Raw genomic sequence first — 21062 nt, 5'->3', positions numbered from 1 at the left:
TTCTTAGGGTTAGGGTTAGGTTAGTCATTTTGCGTTCTTTTCGAGATAATAGGAAGGTCCAACACTTTTCGAATACTCTGTATGAAATATACTTACATTTGGCCTGAAAATCAGACTGTGAGGTAGTGGGGCTGCGCAATCGCGGGTATACTTCCGAAAGGCCCCATCACCCCAGGAAAACCAAACTTCGGATTCATAGTAATTGAGGGACGAGAAATCGGATGAGACCATTTTCAGAACTGGCAAATAAACCGTTCTCGAGATATACAGGGTGTTCTAAAAGTGCATAAACCCCCTATTACCTCGATAAAAGCGCATTTTCACGGAAAGTGACTAACCTAACCTAGGTTAGGGTTAGGGTTAGTTATTTTGCGTGGAAATGCGTTCTTATCAAGATAATAGGGGATTTCCGCACTTTTAGAATACCCTGTACATTTCGAGAACGGTTCATTTGCCAGTTCTGAAAATGGTCTCATTCAATTTCTCGTCCCTCAATTACTATAAATCCGAAGTTTGGTTGTCCTGGGGTGATGGGGCCTTTCGGAAGTTTCCCCTTACCGTTTTTGAGACATCGTGTTAAGAAATTTTTGTACAATTTTGGGACTTCGTATGCGCTATTCAATACTGCGCATGCGCTATTCGATACTGAACATAGACATATACCTAACCTAACCTAACCTTACCATGATATCTCGAGAACGGTAAAGGCTGGTTCAGACACGGCTAGTAATTTATCGAGTGGCGAGTAGCTACTTACTACTAAACCGTTTAGCGCATAAAAAAGGGTCCGGACTAGTACAATTGTGCTTTGGAAATCGAGAGTTCAAGATATATCGCTTGACTAAAGAAATGCGTGCGGACTGGCTGTTCGGAAGCCTAGTTAGTGGTGGGGGAAGCCTACTCGACCAGAAAAATCCAATGAAACGGATCTACTCGACTAAATCGTTTTACTAAACTACTCGACTAAACTGTAGTGTCCATACACTAAACTACTCGCCACTCGACTAAATTACTAGCAGTGTCTGAACCAACTTTAATCGGTTTCTTGTAGTCAATTTAGGTTATATGTATACCGAACCTGAGTTCTCAATTTTGATGGGACCATTCGGAAACACAGCCAAAATATTTGATAATTCCTTTCCGAAAGGATCGAAAAGAGAATATTCAGGGCTCGATGGAGATACGGTTCGGCCAGGTAGGTACCGATGAAACATCCAATAAATAGCCGAACCGTTTGCATATGCATACCGAGCGATACAGTATCCAGCGTTCTCTTGCACGGATGAGTTTGGTAGCGCGATGTCGGTTCCCCAGTTGCTGTTCCCATCCAGCTGCGATGGATGCCTGATGGCTCAACTCGATATACATACGTATATAGATAGCCGAGTGCATTAAGCTTTGAATTACGTGACTCATCACGCAGAGTGGAGCTTAATGCCTGAGCTTGTTAATTACATGCAGTCCCGAGGCCCCGTTCGTTCCTCTTCGCTTCTGGCCAGCCTATTCTCCTCGTTCGCTTCGTTGTTCTCGCGCTCGAAATCCACCGATGCTTACCGATGTATACATATACTCTGAAGCCTGACGAGAGGCTTGTTAAAGTCGCCGAGTCGCTAGGAAACGTGACCAATATTTATCTTCTATATAAAACGTGACGAGTCGCCTCAAAGAAAAGATTTCATTGATCAGGCAACCTAAATTCATCACGATTTGCGAAGAAACAAAAAGCACGATAAAGGATGAACACAGAGTAGCGGCACAATCGAAATCACAACGAGCCACGATCGAAGCATTTTCCCCGACACACCACCCTTCTGTCTCTCCACAATTCACTCTCTCCCCCGTCGCGTTCCCTGTGAAACGATACGGAACGGCCGATACGCTGGAAAAACTAGGTCGAACGTGATTGGCTTTTTTCCTGATTTTATTGTGCGTATTCGTTGCGTCGTGCCCGGTGGTTTGATGAAAACGGCTTTTGACTTCAGCCAGCTTCGAAAGGATTCTACGAAAATGACTACGTCTGCACGCGGCTATCGATTTTTTTTTTTCGGTTTTCTTTTTTCTATTTTTTTTTTTTTTTTTTTTTGGGTCCGCAATCTCCTCGCCGCTTGTTCCACAGCCGAGGTATAACCGTGGAATTTTGTTCCACGTACTCGATGCGCTTGCCACGCGAATTATATTTCGACCCGCGGTAAAAATTCGGACCTCGACCGACCAACGTTCCGCTGGTACGAGCTGTCTCGTGAAAATTCGGATGAAATATTAGAGCGTTCTCGGTTGGAACGAGAAGAAAGGACAGCTGGCCGAGGAAAATTAAATTCCCGGCGGTAACATCCTCTTTCTTTCGACGTGAGTCGACCAGCTTCCTCCTGTACTTGAGGTCAAATGCCGCTTCATGATGTTCATTTTTGGCTGCTCTATCTACTAGATGAAAATTGTAGAACTGATTATTTAAATTTAATTGAGCAATGGAAAAAGTAATCATCTTCTTCCGCGTTTCGCGCAGGACGTTCTCTCAGTCTGAGAAAATCTCAAACGTTTGACCTCAATTCACATTATTATCGAGGAAAACAAAGAGGCTTGGTGAAAAATCGCCAAAGTACTGGAACACAATCGAAGCTGGTTACAGGTCGCGCTTGGTTTATCGTCGTACACGGTGTGACCTCTTCCTTTTGCCGCAACACCAGCTACGGTCACATATTTCACGGTAATGGTGAGCATAAATCGTAAAACGCGAGGATCGGCCGTGGCTCGGTGCCTCCGTGCATCCACGGTTCATCGATCCTATCCCGGAATTCGTAGGATGGAATTTCGGCTATGCGATCGAGGATGAAGTCTTTTTGCGCCTTCATTTCGGTTAATGGACCACGAGGCTCGGGCAGGAAGCGGGAAAATCGCGCGGAAAAGTCACCCCTATTGCTTCGTTTGCGCCGAAATGCCGAAATCTTTCAAGGATATTGGAGTAGTTACGCGCAGACTGGGAAATTCGAGATGGAAAACCGAAAAGTTTGCCGCTGAGTTTGCAACAACTCTAGCCGAAACTTTTCCGAAGTTTCGGAATCGGAATGAGGCAAAGAAAGGGATACATTTGCAATATGCAACCAACATTTTCCTTTGCGTTAATCCTCGAACGCTTCTTTTTGTTTTACAGAAGTAACGACTAAAGGTTTTAACGCTGGAACGATAAAAACATAAATAAACAACAGATGAAGATTTTCCACATTTTCGTAGGACGATTACGGAAGAAAAACATTAACCGTTGAAAAAGAATCCTCGTTCTCATTTTTCTTCATCTAGACATCATAACGACATTTGTTCTGGCACGGTGATTTCCGAGGCTAACGGGCAAATTCTTACACAGGGCTCGGTGTAACGAGCGCAAAATAAACGATAAAATATTGCGGTAGAATGAAGGTGGTTCCAGCGGTAGCTCATTAACCCTCGTTTAGAGAGCAAGGGAGAGCAATTCCCTGGCGGTCGTCTTTCTCCCGTGAAAGGAAGCATCCCGAGGAGACAGGACGACGAGAAGAGTGCAAAGATCCCTAGGTCTTATTTAGCCAGCGCTGAGATTGAAATAAATTGATACGATTTAGGGGGTTGCGTCTAGCTGTCGTGGTTTGAAAAAAAAAAATTGAAAAATATTACGGCTGCGCTCGAACCAAACGACGGATAAAAAGATTCGCAGGCCGCGCCGAGAGGGATGAACATCAATTTCAAGATTTCCTCAACGAACCGATCATCGTTTTCTCTCTGGAAACGACGCGACGCGACTTCGCGTAATACCCCAGACACCGAGACCGCGCGCGAACTTTGTCTTCGTAGCACCATTAGACGGCATCGGAAACTCGGATAAATCACGAGCATTTCTATTGCACCTACTCGCTGGGACAATATCTCATCCATCGCGGATTCCAAGCTACGCGACGCAACCGAGGCCTCGGTATTACGTATAGAACCGTAAATCTACTCACCGTCTAATGGTCCTTCCTGGCCAAATGCTCTCGGCCAGACGAAACCAATAAATACGTTTGTCGATCGTACGATTTTCTTGCCGCTATTTATTGCGCGCTGATATTTGCCACCAAAGGCAGAACATCCAAACTACTCGAACTTGTACATTTGTTATTTACCATTTTTACCATTTAGGTATTTCTCAAAGATAATACCTCACGACGCGAACAGAAGCTTACAGCTTAAACGTATGAATTTACATCGTGCATGGACATTGTCCAGCCGGAATAAGTATGATAATTATCCGTCTCGGAGAATTATAGAGGAAACCGAAATAAATCATCGCGATTTGCATAGCCGGATTTCGATGCACCGTGCGAGCTACCTGAACGGACATATCTGATCTTGAGCGAGTCGGACACGCGTCAGTTTACGGCAGTGGATTTACGACAGGCTGCGATCGCGTATCGTTGCTGCTCCTGTTAATTACGCGTGGATCGATTTCCACGTGTACATGCGATACGTTTCGTCCATGCTCCATACGGTTCGACGAGCACCGAACGAGTGAACCAGGTTTCTAGCAGAGAAATTTCGCCGGTTGGAAGTTAATCGCGAACAGGCTTGATTGGCTGTGATAAAGAATCCTTCGAAACGGTCGGGAAGAAAGTATTAAGTCGTAAACTATTTACGAGCCTTTGCCGAGGATTCATTTAAAAGAAGTCGAAGAAATAGAGGAAGAAGAATTCGCGTTTCGAGCAACTTCTTGCGCGATTGAAATCAATTTCTTCCTTCTTGTCTTAAGACTCGTTCACCAATGTCCTGTTTCGGAAAGTTAAGGAATGACTCATTTCTCATCCCTGTCAACGCTGTTTCACCGTTAGAACAGCCGGATACCCGATGAAACTTATTCTATCTTCTCGGACACGGCAAACTTCTTCCACTCTCTCGTATCCGTTAAACTTCCTTCGACCCAGCCTGAACCTGTTATGAAAACTATTGTGCAGTTTCCTCGGCTACTGTATCGTATAATAACTTCAAAATAGCTTAAATTTCAAGTCTTGCAGAAACATAAAACAACAGAGAGGAGAAATAGAATAAGAATATCCATTGAAAACGGCAAGGAGAGGGAAGAATTGATAGAGGGCAAAGGGATGGAGAATCAAATGCCCTGAAGTTCGAGGTGTCGCTTCTCTAGGGTGTTTGTCCGCTGTTGTTTTCGCTCTGTTTCTCCCTGTTTCTATGCTGTTCCGGTTGACGCGCGTCAGATGCCGCAAATACTGGCTTTGCTCGGTGTCCAGAGCAAAAGGGTGAGGTAGAATGGGACGAGAGGTGAACTCTATAGAGAGGGGTCGGAGGTGGCTTAATTGGCCGGTAATTGCCACTGTCTGCGCCACGCCGACAATAGGACGCGAAGATTGGAACTTTACCAAATGACATAGACGAGACCGGAATACGGTAACAATAATTCCATAATAGCTCGATCCCATGGGCCTGTGCTTAACCTTTTCATTCACCTTATTGTTAGATAATGAACGCTCGATCCCGAACGATTTTTCTTTTCTATTCGACGCGAATCATTTGCTCGGTTAAACGAACCGATTGCTACATATATGTAGTAATGGGGTTAGAGATCAATGTTTAGAACTCGTGCAAAGAGGGTTGCTTCAACAGACATACCGTGCTCCTCTCTCAGACACCGTTAAAGTTACGGTGACATAGATGTTAGCCGGGAATATGGTCTGTGTAAACGTTTCTCGAGCATAAGACGGAACGATAATAGTTACCGTATCTCTGGGAAACTTCGGAGACGGTTCATGAGATCGAAATAATAAAAGGAAATTTGTACTGGGAATTTAGAAAACGATAACGTTCGAATTAGAAAGAATTTTCTTTTCGAGATGGACACGACCGAAGTTGAAATATTCGCAGTGCATCATTTTCATCCGTTAGTGGATTCTCTTTCTCTCTGGCCGAGAATTTTCAGAAGGATTCTTGGAAACAGCATTCTTTTTCCACTTGTCGTATCTCGAGGCGAAGGCTAATTGCCTCAGGGTCTACGAGTTGCAGCTGCCACGATCGGAAAGCGTTTGCTTCGTTATTGCTCTTCCGCTCGTTTCTCGCGCGCTTCTTCCCTTCCGCTTTCCTTCGAATCGACCGGATTTCCACGCGAAAGAAAGTTAAAACGAGCGAGGAAAATGCCGGCGAAAGGAGTTTTTCACCGCGGAACCTTTCGAAATTATCGACGTTCCGGGTAATAAATTTTCGCAAGCCTCTGAATGGGTCGAAGGTTAATTGCTTCCAGAGCAGCTGTTGCGATACGGAAAAGCTTATTTCGTTATCGTTGCCTTCGAACATTGCTTTTCCTTCATTTTTTCCATCTTATTTCTCGGTTAGTAGATTGTGGTTTATTGTTGGCAAAGGAGATTCGAAAAAAAAGACAGAAAGCAATGCTTAAAAATGATCAATTTCGGAATAGTAGGTCTGGATCTGAACTGTTTCCAAGAACAATCGGAGGATCTATCTGCCGTCAGAACGGCGTTTCTTATGGTGCTAATAAATCCGAGGAATGTCTTCAATCGAATTTTTCCTTTTCGTTTCGTCGATATCGACGCAGAAACTAATTTCTTGAAGGTTCGAGCGAGACACAACTACATCGATCGACAACGGTTTATTTCATTTACGTTTCCTTCCCATCATCTGCTTTCTACCTTTCCGTTTCTTGCCCTTTAATCCCTCTTGATTCCTGACATTTGCGTAATGGAAAAGAACGAGCGGAGAGGAAAAAGGATAGACTGCTTAAGACGACATTTTATCGATACAAGTCAGATTATTCTTGTTGCTATAAAATAATAAGTGGTACCTATTAAAAGTCCGTTCGCTGTGACGAGAATCAATCCCTTTTATATTTTCACCTCGTCAATTACCTTTTCGAGTTTAAGCTGTAGCAAAATGAGTGATCGAAGATTGATGGTGTATTGTTGCGTCGCGTCGCCGTGATTTAACAGGATATAAAAACGGTACGACATTTGTTTACAATATTTACAATAGATATAACCGATAAAATGTTACAGTTCAGTGACAAAAGGTGCGCTTCTTTGAATTGACTTCTTTCTCCGAGGTCAATTATTTGCACGGTGATTTTTTCATTTTTGTTTGTTAGCACGATAGAAAGAAAGGAGAGAGAAGAATTGCGGTGCGATAATGGCCGGGTGGAATGGAGTATCACGTACGACCTACATGCCGAAATCAATCGAGCGGGAGGACCAGGGCAGGGGATCGAAGCGGATGATCGCGTGGTAGGTACGAGCGGTCCGTGGGATGGTTGAAAGAGAGGGAGAGCCGCGGATCTCCGCGCAAACTTCCGGTTCGACCAAAGAGAGTTACGGGGAGTTACGCGGTGGAAAAAATTACGTCCTCGCGGTATTTTCAGCTCGTTCCATTTGTCTAGTAAGTGCCTAAGCCGTAACACATAAATCTGAACGTTCGGGTACAGTTTATGGGCCACGATATTATCAGTAATTTTCCAATAAAGGAAAGACGATACCATAAACTTCATCATCAGTATACAGCAAGTATCGAAGCCATACGAGTTTCCAGTTGAAAGGAAAAGTTTCGATTCACTTGTCCGGTAGGATATCTTCTTGGAGAGCAGCTTGCGGTGGATCAAAGGATTAAGAATCTTCGACGAATAAAGTATACTATATGTATAAAAAGAAATAAACGAATTCCCAATCGCAGGTATCGATCCAATTTTTCGATCTCTGTCTCTTGAAATATATTCTCCCTTCTGTTCCCGATTCGTACGCGTGTCGAACGTAATACGGCTCGCTGAACCGATAAAAATAATTAGATTGTGCGCAGAGAGAGGGTGGTGGGGTTTAAATTAATTTTATCGCTTTAATGAGCTCGCTTTTCCAGGCTCGAAGCACTCGCAGCTGTTCTCGAAAGCGGCGCGGCGGTGTCGGCGCCGCCCGCCGGGTGGAACGGCTCGACTTTTTTCCAATTAATAACGGGGCAGGAAACGTCGACCAAGTAACTAGTTTTCCGCCTGGCTCGTAATACGCCCCGCGAAAGATTCGGCCCCGTTCGCGTCGCAGCCGCCTCGCTTTTACGAAAAAGGGGGAAAAAAGAAGTGGTATACCTTTAACTTTCTGTCCGTTAAATCCAAACGAAACTGTATCGCTTTCGTCGTTCTTTCCTCTCTCGCCGCGACACGTTTCGTTTAGATATATTTTTTTTCCACACCTCGCTCGTAGGAATTGTTAAACGCGTTTATTCAACGGTATCCGTGTCGCTCTGAACGTTGTTTCAATTTTAAGCGAAGCTTCACTTAACGAAGAAAAATACAGTTCCCGTCAAAGGTACTTGTTTTGTTAGCGGCACGTTAAACAAGTTACAAGGATATTAGAAAAAAATTGTCGAAAAAATAGTAGGCTATTGTACTATTATATTATAGTATAAATTATTTAATAAGGGAAGTAAAACTGCTCGAATACGAAAAATATGAAGAGTGATGACAAACCGAGAATATGTAAGAAAGTATTCTATGAATCCGCAGATTCTCCTCTGGTGTCTATGGAAAGGTTCCTTTCGGTGTTCATGCATTGACCAGGTAAAGCGTTGGGAAACGGCATTAACTTGCACGGAAATTAATGCCTCGACCCAAACGACGACTAACTTAATTACCGGAAAAGCTGGTAATATGCTTAGGACGCGGCGCATAACGAGCCGCGCACGCCATTTAACTGGCCACGAAAGAGTTTTGCTTTTTTTCTCCTCGTCGGATAAATGCGTTTTCACGGTGTTCCACGTGAATTTTAACGTTGCGAACAAACTTCCAACAGATTTACGTTCTCACGTCTGCTCTCCTGGCGTTAATTGACGAAGTTACGGAATTTATTTCGCGACGGACTGACTTTCAATCGTTTCACCATCGAATTGCAGGCATTAAAAAAGCTTCGATCAAATCGATGTTGAATTGATTAGTCTAAAATTACTAGTATTGAATTTTCTGCCTTAAACGATTTTCTTGAGCGAGCGCATTAAGCATCCATTATTTCGAGGATCAATCGGCATGAATATCTTGCGGAGGCAACTCAGCCAGACGGTTTTCCACTGTCAGTAGTCGGTGGACAGCTTTGGTCAGACGGATTCGAGCACTGTTGAGCAGAGCGTTTAATAGTAGCTCCCTGTTCGTATCAGTAGTCTCTGATCAGCACTGAGCAGACACTGATGGACCGTAATCGGACAGCAGAGAAGGATGTATCCGAATCAGTTGGCCATTGCTCGTGCCACGGCAAACTGTTGCGCCTGCTGATCGCTATTGCATTGAGATTGAGAGAAGCTGCTTGGTTAGGGAGAAGAGCGCCAGGACGAACGTATTGTCAATTAGAGATTTACCTACAGACTCGATGAACTGTCAATGAACTCGATAGTTAAGAAAATTGCAAACTTTCATTTGAACGTACCTTGTTTATTTCATGTTACTATACTTCCTTGTCGCTAAAAACAATGAAGAATTAAAAAATAATTGAATTTTGCACGACAACAATAGTTACAACCAGTGTTTTATAGAATCGTAAACTGTTTAATGGTAGTTTTGGGATTTTTAACGATTGTGATTTTATTTTCTACCATCGTTCAATAGTAAACTTTCTCAATCGTGTTTATGTCTTGACTATTATCGATTAAGGCAATTCCATAACTTTTAAGCGCTTATGGAATGTTATTCGTGAACAAATAAAGATATTATCATTTGTAGGGAGAGAAAAATGTGTTTCCGTCTGGGGATCGTCTGGCCAGACCGTCAATGGGCCTGGCGACAGACGATCCCTGCCCCAGACGCCTATAACCCCGCTTTTCGAAAGTCCTACATATTTCAATCGCATACCAGGCGGACCGCCAGCGAGAACAGACTCAATCCCGCTGCCACCTGGCGGTCGCTGAACCGAGCTAAGGGCGTCCAGGGAGACTCACCGCCTTCCCCCTCCACTAAACGTCTACACATTCAATTAATCTCAATGTAATATTCGAAGTAAGATGGGGACATTTCCATAAATGATAATTTTTAGGTAAAATGGTTCGAACATACAGAAGAAAGACAGAGTTACAAAGCTAGACTGAAATCCGTTGAAGGAATTGTGCAAAAAAAGATGGGCTATCGTAAGTCTACCGTTTATCAAAAACTTTTGTAGCCACTTAATTTTCCGATCAACAGGAAGATGGATTCAATGTTTAGAATCTGAAGGTTGACCCAACACTGTACATGTGCCTACGTACGTGTGTTATGTAAATAGACGCGTCTGATCTTGTCTCGTACACGAGGAAAACGGAACATTGTCACTATGTTTACAATTATTTTTTTGTATTTTTTGTGTTGAGTTCGTAAAGTTTATGTCAACATATTCTGATAAATAAATGTTGACACTATATGTAACATTTTTTTTATAGACACAAGTTCAATAAATATAATATTGTAGAGCAATTTTTTTAGCATTCCCATCTTGCCCCACCTCTCCTACCTCCCAAAATTGAGTAATTCATTTTGACAAATTTAACAGAAATTTATCTCGCAGTCTGGTCGGTTAGTAAGTTACCGAACGGAAAGGAAAGTCGACATGGGAAGATCAGAAGTTGGAAATCCATGAAAATTCGGTCACGAGTAACTCGGAATCCTCGTAGTAAAAACGACAAGCCGGAAGCTGGCGAATTTTCTTCCGGTACGTGCGACGCTCGTGAAAGTTTATCGCGACTTCGAGAGACCGTTCCAACGAGCCAATACGTTGCTTCTCTTCGGCTTTCAATTCATTACTTGAACGCTCTCGCAAATTACCGACTACATTTACGTTACTTTCTCGATCTGCTGCTCACGTATTCTACCCGTGTTCGTGTATTTCAATCGAAACACGGAAACAAAACGTCTTTCAGCCTTTTGAATTTCCCACTCGAGGATTATAAACGATTTCCAATACATCGTTCGCACGAAATCCTACATTTTCAACTTACTACGCATCGTTTTGCGAGTTTGAAGAATAGCCAAGAACTTTTGACCGATCGGTAGCTGCTTGCTCTGCAGTCAGCAGCGGGTAGAAAACTCGTAAACCTACTAGAAATTGGTCAAAGAAGGGAAACGGAAGAGACAAAGAGAGAAGGTTGTACAACATAGGAAAAGCGGGCCGAGAAGGTTCTTCTGAAACGGACAAGCTATCGTCGTCACAGACGAAGGACGCATAACTCTGGTAACCTTGTGTGCTTCTGTAGGGTCGGTGCAGTTTGCAAGAAACCGAGGAAAACCGTGGAGAATCGAGAAAAAGAAGGGCCAGAAGAAGCGGAAGGGTAGGAGAAACGTTGTCGTTGCTAGACGATTCGAAAAGTTTCAGCGCCAGTCGCGACGCTCGTCTGGCAAGAAGGGAACTTTTCAACTTTATTCTTTACGAACACAACGGCCGTCTGCTTGAGCCTTAACCCTTTTGTCGCGGACACAGCGTACATACACGTCGACGTATGTAAGAATTAAGACAGTTGTTAAATGCGAGATGAACGTGGAAATCATTGGAGAATTTTAAAGCAGTTCCCTCCTTTTCCCCATTCTTCTTTCACGGTAGCTGCGCCACAAAGAACACGTTCCATGTGAATTATCATAATAAAAAACAATTAGAAGAAAAGATGTCTGTCGAGTGAAAAGCGTGTCTGTGTCTGCTCAAGCATTTGGCAGTCGAGGAGTAAAAGTACCGAAAGGGTTAAAATTCAAGGAAAACCCTTTTCGTCGAGCCACGAGCCTCTAATTCATAGTTCCAGTCGCAGGCCCTGTGGGAACGTGGCCAGGAACGGAGGTAAAGGCGGCAGCCAGCTGACGTTCCCTTTGAGAGCGAGTTAGGGCAAGTTGCCTCCAGCGATTCTGACAAAGTCCAATTGTGTCCGACGCGGGCGCGGGTCGTGGACGCGTCTTGTTAACGGGCAACGTTTAGTTTAGCTACTCCCAGACCCGTGGCTGCTGTTCTTTCGACATTAATTACACTTTGCCCGAGACATGAACTCGTTTACCGTTAAGACGGTCTCATTTACGAAACGTCTTGAAGAAATTATACATATCTCTTAGACTTTATTCGCTCATATCTGAAAATAAATAATACCTATTGTTGCGCCGGAGAGTGATGTTCGGAGAACTAATTATAAATTAACACAATACTAAATGACTTAAACGATATATTTAATGCAATAACAATTCGTTGGTTTGTATTCGACGACTTTTCTTCATTCAAATATCGCGCGGTCGTCCAAGCGACCCATAAACAACTGGTAATCCGTAACCGTGTGGTGAGAAAAAAAAACAACTTCTCGCCGGTAGTAACAATATTATTAAGGAGTTAGGCCACTCTAGAGCAAGAAAAAAATAGGCATATTTTGGGAATTTAAAAAAAAAAAGATGGAATAAATCCAAATTCTGTAAGCATGCCTTTATTTTACAACTAATAAACTTTAAAAATTAATTTTTGTATAGTGATTCAAGTCAAAATATAGACTCTGCAGTATTGCTTCGATGACGCCTCTTTCTTGTAGGGCTAAACGGCCGGACCAGCAGCTCTTGCAATTTTTAACTTAGGATAAAAAACCAAAATATTTTCGAGTATATATGAGAATAGTTACCGAACTACGTAGGATTCTTTTGATATCGCCAGAAAATTATTTATAACAAAAGAACTATGCAATATAATGAAAAAATCCTACGTAGTTTGGTAGAGAATTTAGTTTTGAAAATACTGTTAAATTTTCAAATCAATTGGTAATGATCTGTTTGACTTATGAGTCCGGCCAGTTTGAAAAATGCAGTTTCGAGAAAAATGCGTTTGAAGTCCTCATTAATAGGCGCAGCGGACCCGGAAGAGGCTGCGCCAGAATTCGAAATTCGAGTATGTACTTGAGAGATTTTTCCCATCCATCATTTTTAAGACATTAAGGCACCTTTTAAGCAAAAAAAAATGTTGATTTTTTCAAAATTCTACAGTGGCCTAACCCCTTAAGTACGATTTCTTGTATATCTAGTGAAATTTTAACAAATACCACGAGTGCAGGGTATATACTGAATTTGAACTCGCAGCGTAAATCAGTATCGCGGAAAGGGTTAAAGGAGCAACTTCGAACGAACCCTCGGGCGGTCGGTGGTGAAATTCGAAAAGTTGGAGGAAACTTTCGAGATCGTTCGTCTAGCAAGCTTCGCTTGGAAATGGAGCCGGAGTTAGCGAGAGGCAGGGGCGGCTGGACTGGGGGTGGGTTCGGTTGATTCGCGCTCTAAATTTTAATTCGGAACGGAAAATTTATGCGCTCGCGCAGCTCACTGTCCCCAAGCGAACAGTTCGATTGCTCCGCGGCGAGTTCCGTGCCGGAAATCAGATAAATTCGAAGCACTTTGCAGCGGCAAATTAAATGAAACGGGATTTTATGGGAAACGGCTGCGATTGTTATTCAGCTCGAGAACACGCCATGAGAAATTCGAGTTTCTCGCCGTTTGCTACGATCGGAAAATCCTAAGCTGATTTTCTTTCTCTCCGCGCTTCCAACACCTCCCCTTTTTTCTCTCTTGTACATTCGTTACGCGTGCCGCTGCCAGAATAACGCGCTTATTAAAGAAACAGTGAGAAAAAAAAAAACGTATAATTTAACCATCCCTCGACTAGAGCCGTTTCGTGAAATTAAACTTTCCTCGTGGTTTGTCTTTCTGCTACTTCGCGCGCTGGAATAATTGAAGCTTTTCTTCTTTTAATTCTCTTTTTCGGTCAGATATTCACTCGGTTGAACTTATACGAAATGATGTATTAACACATTGACGGCTGCACATTTTCCCAAAATTTCATAAGATGAAATTAAAATGATATAAATCATTTAGACTAGCGAGTTAAAAATGTTTACGAATTAGGGTTTTTGATCAGGGAGAGCTGAGTCGCATTCAACGAGGACGTCTAGCAACGATAACAACATTCGAGCATGCTCTCCCCACGGCAAATTGGGATCCATTAAGTGTTTCGTTGGATTACGTAATGGGAATTGTCCATGGGGGGTGGTGGTCTGGCGGTGGCTCATTGTTCTCTAAGAATGCCTCGACGAGTGCGCGTAATTCAAGCTCGAGCAGAAGTGAATTATGCACGACACGCACTTTGAAGCATTGGTCCGTGGTATACCCTCGAGTATAATCTGTTGTACTTAAATGTTTCAACGAATCTGCATACGGTGGCGCGAGCACAAAGGGACTTGTTTGCTTGAAAAACGTGCAACAATTGAAACTTTTATTTTCATTGAAAAACGTTGCTTTTTGTAAGCAATGTAACAAACTTCAAACTAATTTCGAGATTGTATCAAATAATACCGATTCGTTCCCGGAATGTCAACCATTTCTTCTAAACGTTGCGTTTGCGACACTACGGAAAAGAACAATGTACTTACTCGCGAGCCTCGACAAACAATACAAAATTGCAATTATCTTCATTGAAAGGGCCGTTTCAAGTAGGACGTCAGATTTTTCGAACCACCTTGTACAACTAACCAGGACTCTTTTCTTCTTCCGTTCTGGCGGATAGTCCGTAGCGGGTTCTCTTAAGACAAAGGACGTCTTAATTGCCCAGGAACCGTCCGAGTGGAAAGCATTTATAAGAAATTAGTCAAGGAGGAAGAGGCTGAATCCTCTTAGAGGGATATAGATATCGTATATTGAAGAGAAAAGTGGACACAGACTACAGACAGCCGGCAGTAAGAATCGAAGAGGTAGAGAGCCAGGGTAATTGAAAATACCGTCTCATTACCGAATGGAAATTTGAAGAAATTGCGGACAATATCCGCAGTCTTCTTCTTCGATTCGTTGGCAAAGCATTTCAATCTCTTCGATAAATATCCCGTATAATCTTACCGATAGAATAAACTTTACCGATTTATAGAATATTATAAGATAGTGTTTAGAGCAGTGTTTCCCAACGTGGGGCCCGCGCCCCACAGGGGGGCAATTCGAAAATGGACTCGTCTAGAGTTTAAGTTAACCGTATGGCGACTCTCAGACGCTACTCGAGCTGGGTAAACGTCCATAATTACTAATAATTAAAATAATATAGAAAAATCTAAAAAATATAGAAAATTTACTTACTGTGTTTCCTCAACAATTTCCTAGTGATTTCTCCCTAATACCTATCATTTAAGTTTCTTCAGTGAATAATTCAATTTTTGAATATTAAAAATTATGTTTACGTTATATAGGGGGCATAAGAATTTTAGAAAGGCTTAATGGGGCATGGCACAAAAAGAGTTGGGAAACACTGGTTTAAAGAATAGCGAAGGTCTGGACGAAACTTCCTTTTATTTCCATTTTCTTCCTTCTCTTTCTCAATTTAATTTCCATTCATTAATCGTATCCGCTTTAAAATCTTCGATACGTTTTCGACCATAATTTTCTCCATATTTCTGTATTTTGTGCATTTGTTTCATGATATCTGATATTTCAGCGCCAATTAACAAATTAAATTCTGTTTCCTCAAATTTCTATTGCATCGCCTTCGCGCGATACCCTGCCGGCATCGTATCCGACAGGCTATAGGCAAGTGAAAAAAGCGTGGGTCGGATCGATGGAACGTTTCAATTATCGAGCACGTCCATTAACGATGGTGGTCGTTGTTTGCAGCCGGCGATCTCGTAAGTGGCGTGCGGTGGAAAGGTCTGCCGACGACGCAGCTTGCTATCGCGAACGTTATTCGGCCAGGGAGAAGCTCGTAGGAAACCGAAAAAGGAAAAAGCTGGCGAAGAGAAGAAGAAAGGGGTGGAACGGCTGGCGAAGAGGGTGGAAACAGTTTCGCGGTTGTACGACGAAACGCAACGAAGCGAAATTAAAGTGTGACTTGTTACGTGGCCGAGGGCTAGGCAGCACGTGTGGGCTAGCGGAGGCTTTCGGATGAGAGGACGCGTAACTTATATTATAGTCAGTACAACCCGAGCAATTAGATTGTATTGTTGTGGGAACTGTCACTAGTTTCGCTGGGTTTGAAGAAGAATGCTAATGTGGATTTAACACAGTAATGTAGGAGAGGAAAAGGAGGCGTTTCGTCTCCGGGGATCGTCTGTCAGACTCGTCAGTGGGGCTGACAACAGACGATCCCTGCCCCAGACACCTATCGTACCGCTATTCGGAACTTATATGTATACAGGGTGATCCTCTCGCAGTCGGACACAAAGGAACTGGCGACAATGAACCCATTGATCGCACCACGAAGACACACAGAGTCGTCTCGGCCCGGGTAGGTCCCCGCTGGCACGTGACAATGCGGACCTCGTTATGGTGCGGTCAAGAGGTTCATTATCGCCAGTGTTCCTTTGTGTCCGGCTGCGAGAGAATCACCCTATATATTCGAACGGCATGCCGGGCGAACGCTTGCGAGCGAACACCGATCATCTCGCCGCCACCTAGCGGTCCCCGGCCCAAATTCAAGGCGTCCGGGGAGACGAAACCTTCTCCCCTCCACAAAAATCCCTACAGTAATGTATATATTTTACAATCTCAGGCTATTACAGCTGTTCTTGTCGCGAATATAGGTGTGTAATGTGTATATTACCTATTTCCGCTGGTGCTCGGTTTTGACGCACTGGCAATGGGGGGTGTTGTGCGTGGTTGATTAGAATGTCAAATAGAAACACAGACTCGCGGATTTTATAAGATTAAACTTTGCTCGAAGGGGACTTCAACCCGATCTCGCTAAGCAGCAACCAGCTCACGATCGTACACGACGTGCTCAACACTAGATGAATTTTGGTATTGCCCTCGATCGTTGGTACGAACGGATTTATATACTAGTTAGAAAACGGGTAATCTGGTTACTATTTACATGATAGGGCTGGGCCCAACTGTTTCGGTGACGGTTTAGAGTGGTTGCAACTGTTATGTGATTACGGTGGACCCATTGCTTTCCGTAAATATTTGGTTCTGTTATCGCTGGGCCTTCTGTTTATTTCAAGAGCAAATGGCCTGATTGCCTGAGAGTTTTCCTTTCTAGATGTTAAAGGTTTATTTAAAGGGAGCCATGTTTGATAAAACGATCTACCTACGCGACAGACTATTTTCCAATAGCGAAATTCGTTTAGATTAAAGTTAAGAACCGATGATTTTGAAAACAATTTTAGTCCATTGTTTAAAAGTCATGCCTCGACGTTTCGTCCCTCGCTATTGTACACGGACCATGGCGTAACGGCGTGTTTCCAATGGAATTTCCCACCCGTGCGTCGACGGTTTTTCTCCTTTTTTTTTTGCCCCCTGCCCCGTTGCCGGTGGCACTCGTGGCGTGCGAAATAATTTTCCGCGTCTGTCGAGTTCTTTTTCGCGTTCGCGACTTTTAATCGCGGCAAGTGTGCGAGAGGATGCATGTCGCAACCAGTTCTCCCACCGGAGATTATCGTCAGAAAGCCGCGGGGCCTGGGCGATACGTCGTCGCGTTATAACGACGCTTTTCCGCTCGGACGATCGTTAAAAGAGGACGCTGTTGTGCGTCCCTGAACGGTAAAACGATCGTTCCCTTGGATAAGTACGTATACGGGGTTGGTTATCGTGGCCGTAGCTCGTTCGTGGCTCATTAAACGGTGCCGCGAGATTTTTCCCTCGGGCCAACTCTAGTCGACCGATCTCGACCCGATATTAACCCGCGAGCTATTATCTATCGCGCGATATTCCTACCTTTGACGACGACGCGACGCTCTATTTGGTCAACCGACACCCTCTTTTTTTTACTTTTTTTTTTTTCACCTCTCGCTTCAATGATTCTGTCCGATTGCGTGAACATACGATGTGTGGTTGCCGATAGAAATTGAATTATTTTGCTTTTCAATATACGAGTTATGGTATACCATAAACCTTTGTTCCCAGTGGACGAAGCATGTAACTGGACCCGCTTCGTCAACTTTTTAAGTAATAACTTTAGGGAAAATTGATATAGATTCGCGGATCTCTATTGATCGCGCATAAACACAGAGGTTCTAGCTTGAAGCAATTTCAGGATCACATCACTACTCGATGAAAAAACATTGGAAAACATGGTAGCACGAATTACGCACGAACTGCCAACAACGCCAATCGGATTTGGAATCCGAGACTCGAGGCAGTTAATAATTATCGGCCGGCAGAACGAACGCACGGAACGTCGGCTATCGATCGTATGGTTCCCTCGTTAATTGCTCGCCAATGCCATCCATAATCCCGGCGAACGTAACAGGTAATTGTATCGCGTTCAAGTACCGATAAATAAATATTACGTAACGAGCTGCAAACTCGCGATCCCCTGTTAAGATTAACGACGGCCGGCCGAAAAAACGATCGGCAACCACGCAAAGCGAGATTCAACGATAACGCACCCCCTCGAAAAACCTCCTGGAAACATTGTTGCACGACAAATATTGCGCGACTAAATGATATCGATGACCGATACGTACCGATTTATCCGCTAATGACCAATAAATATTGAACGTCTAGTCGGTTTCCTCATCCCACCTACGAATTTGACGTTTACGAGTCTCTCTGTGCGATCGTTCGTATACAAACTTTGATACGAAAAATTGTGTTTTTTTTTTTACAACGCCAGTTGGTAAATCTTCGGCGGTTATAGGTTAACCCCGATGGTATTCGCGGCAACCCTCTCGTGTTTCAAAGGAGCCTGACGAGTTCGCGATATTGTATCGTTGTTTGGTATAAAAAAAATGACTGCTTGGTCAATATTAACACCTTTAATTTAATATACATATATTCGTATCGTTCGGAGAGCGTTGCAGATACGTGGAAGCAACGCGTGGAGACAAAGGCGCAATGACGTGATAATGGCGTCGAATGTGGTCGAATGGCGATGCAACCGTCTTCAGGGCACCGGATCGGTTGCCGCGCGGTGATTGGCTCCCAGCTAGGGAACCCGGAAAGCCAACGTGTGAAAAAAATAATATATCGCTCGAGCGATCGAACGTGACATCAAAATCCGGAAATCCTTACATTATAGAACATTATATCGCAACGTTCAGATTTCTAAGCCGTGTACGATTTCGTTCTTGCCGGAGTTTCAAGGAGGAAGGAATGCAGAATTAAAGCCGTGGCTCGTAAAAATAATCCAGAATCCTGGGCGAGAGGTTTGCCTGGCAGGGTGCGCGGCTACTTTCCCATTCAACGGAATGTATGCATGAGGGCTCAGGTGGTGCCAAGGCATTCCAGCCTTGGCTCGTGTATCGTCTCGGTTAAATTTATAATCTAATTTCTTGGCAAAGTTCCTGTGTCAAGCTCTCCATCCTATTCGTTTGTTACTTCGTATCTACGTAATCGAGCTAATCGCGTCGCAACGAATCAACAGAGCCGGAAACGTTGTTTCACGAGCCGATTGTTTGCCTCGTGCACCAATCGTCGAAATTATATCCCGACCAGCCAATAATCACCGTCGTTGTTCCATGTTCCACGATGAAACACACCACCGGAGGCAACTGCATTTTCGACCTGGTCCCGTGTGCTGCATCAACCCAATTCCACCCCAATTCCACCCCCTGCTGGCTCCATAATGTGCGGTCGCTTTATTGACACAGACATTCCGATTATTACCGACAGGACGTACCATCGCGTAGGCTCTCGGTACGCTCGTATTCTTGCGGTACCAGATCGTAAATCCCGGTTCCCGGTACCCGCTGAAATCCTGTCCTCCGGCGATATGCCTCGTTTCGATCGATCTCTTCGTTGGACGTTCGTTTTTAATATCCTCACCGGGGTAACGCGATTTTTACGCGATTTCTCCGAGATGAAAGCTTTCACCAAGAGATTAGTTTTAAATGAAATTTCGGCTGCTAGATACGGGAATAGGAAACGCGAACAGCATTAAATAATACTTTACAGCTATATTAGATGAAATTAAAGGATTAAGAATTCTATGGATTTTTAGACTTGGACTTTGCTTCGTAATCGCTATACTTTATTCAATTAACAGCGACTCGCGCGACCATCTTCCAACCGTTTCGTTCTTACTGGCACTCGAGCGGGAATAAAAGTTAATTACCATAATTAGGAAGCCTTTTGTGAGCGCCGGTTAAACGAACCGTGCATCGGATATTGAATCGCAGATTTTCAGTTATTAAACCGGTCGCGTCCCCTTGGCAAGAGGATGCGGTAAATATTTCGAGGATTATTATTCGAGCGAGTGAGTGCACGCAATATTTATCAGTAATTAGGGTCTGCGTCGCGTTCGCATCGCGTCGCGTCGCATCGGTAGATTCGTGTGCGAGGATATCGGTTAATCGGTCCGTGATCGTCCACCCGATTCTCTTTTGATCACCTGCGGGACAAATACCGAGTCATTATCGTCGTACGCGCAATGGAAAGCCCGTTTAGTCCTTAATTTATGCTGTTTGTTGTAACTCGTGGATCGCGTTGCAACGACGGATTCATGAGGTGATTTCAATACCGATCACGGCTGATCGCCACCAGGCTAATATTCTTAACCATCGTTATTACATTTTAAATCACAAAAAAAGCTGATTAACAAAACGCAAATGATTGAATCCGTTTGCAGAGCGAATTGGAAAAGCCGGGAACACAACAGAGAGGCGAGGAAAAGCGTAATTGGTATAATAAGAGAAAAAGTGGGGATGAAATGGAATCGAAGTGGGGAGTAATTTGAACGACACGCGATAGCGCGATCAATCACGGCGATAATGGGGACAACGGGAATGGAGAGGTGGCGAGAGGAGGCGAGAGGAGCAAGCAAATCGGTCACGAAACGTCGAGAGTTTTGAATCTGGTTGACGCAAAAGTGGCCGGTAATTGAGAAATTTCGAATTTCACGCGTCGTATGCGGGCCAGCTCGACGACGCGACGCATCGCGATTAATTAATTAAGACGTATTGAAGAGCGGACGGGAGGGTGGAATGGAGGGTGGCAACGCTCGATCGAGTTGGCTGTACTCGCTCGAGCGTGTACACGCGTCGAACAACTCGATTCGCCGAGTGTTTACAGCGGCGGTTTCCGCACGTCTGCCAGATTATCTTACGATTAGTTTGCAGTTACGAACACGAACTTCAAACCCAGACTCGAATCAATTTCGCTCTCCTATCCGGTGAATACGTTCGTCCTCGCT

General features: G+C 43.9%; 1 protein-coding gene across 4 annotated transcripts in view; it reads right to left on the bottom strand.

The window, feature by feature from the left end:
- The window catches only part of LOC114880266 (hemicentin-1-like), a 126320-nt gene that overhangs the window by 51932 nt on the left and 53326 nt on the right, over positions 1 to 21062 (bottom strand). The gene's annotated exons all lie outside the window — the stretch shown is intronic.

This window comes from Osmia bicornis, chromosome 13, assembly GCF_907164935.1.
Source record: "Osmia bicornis bicornis chromosome 13, iOsmBic2.1, whole genome shotgun sequence".
Classification (NCBI taxonomy): domain Eukaryota; kingdom Metazoa; phylum Arthropoda; class Insecta; order Hymenoptera; family Megachilidae; genus Osmia; species Osmia bicornis.
Note: the sequence above shows the minus strand (reverse complement) of the source record. Positions and strands in the feature narration are given on the sequence as shown.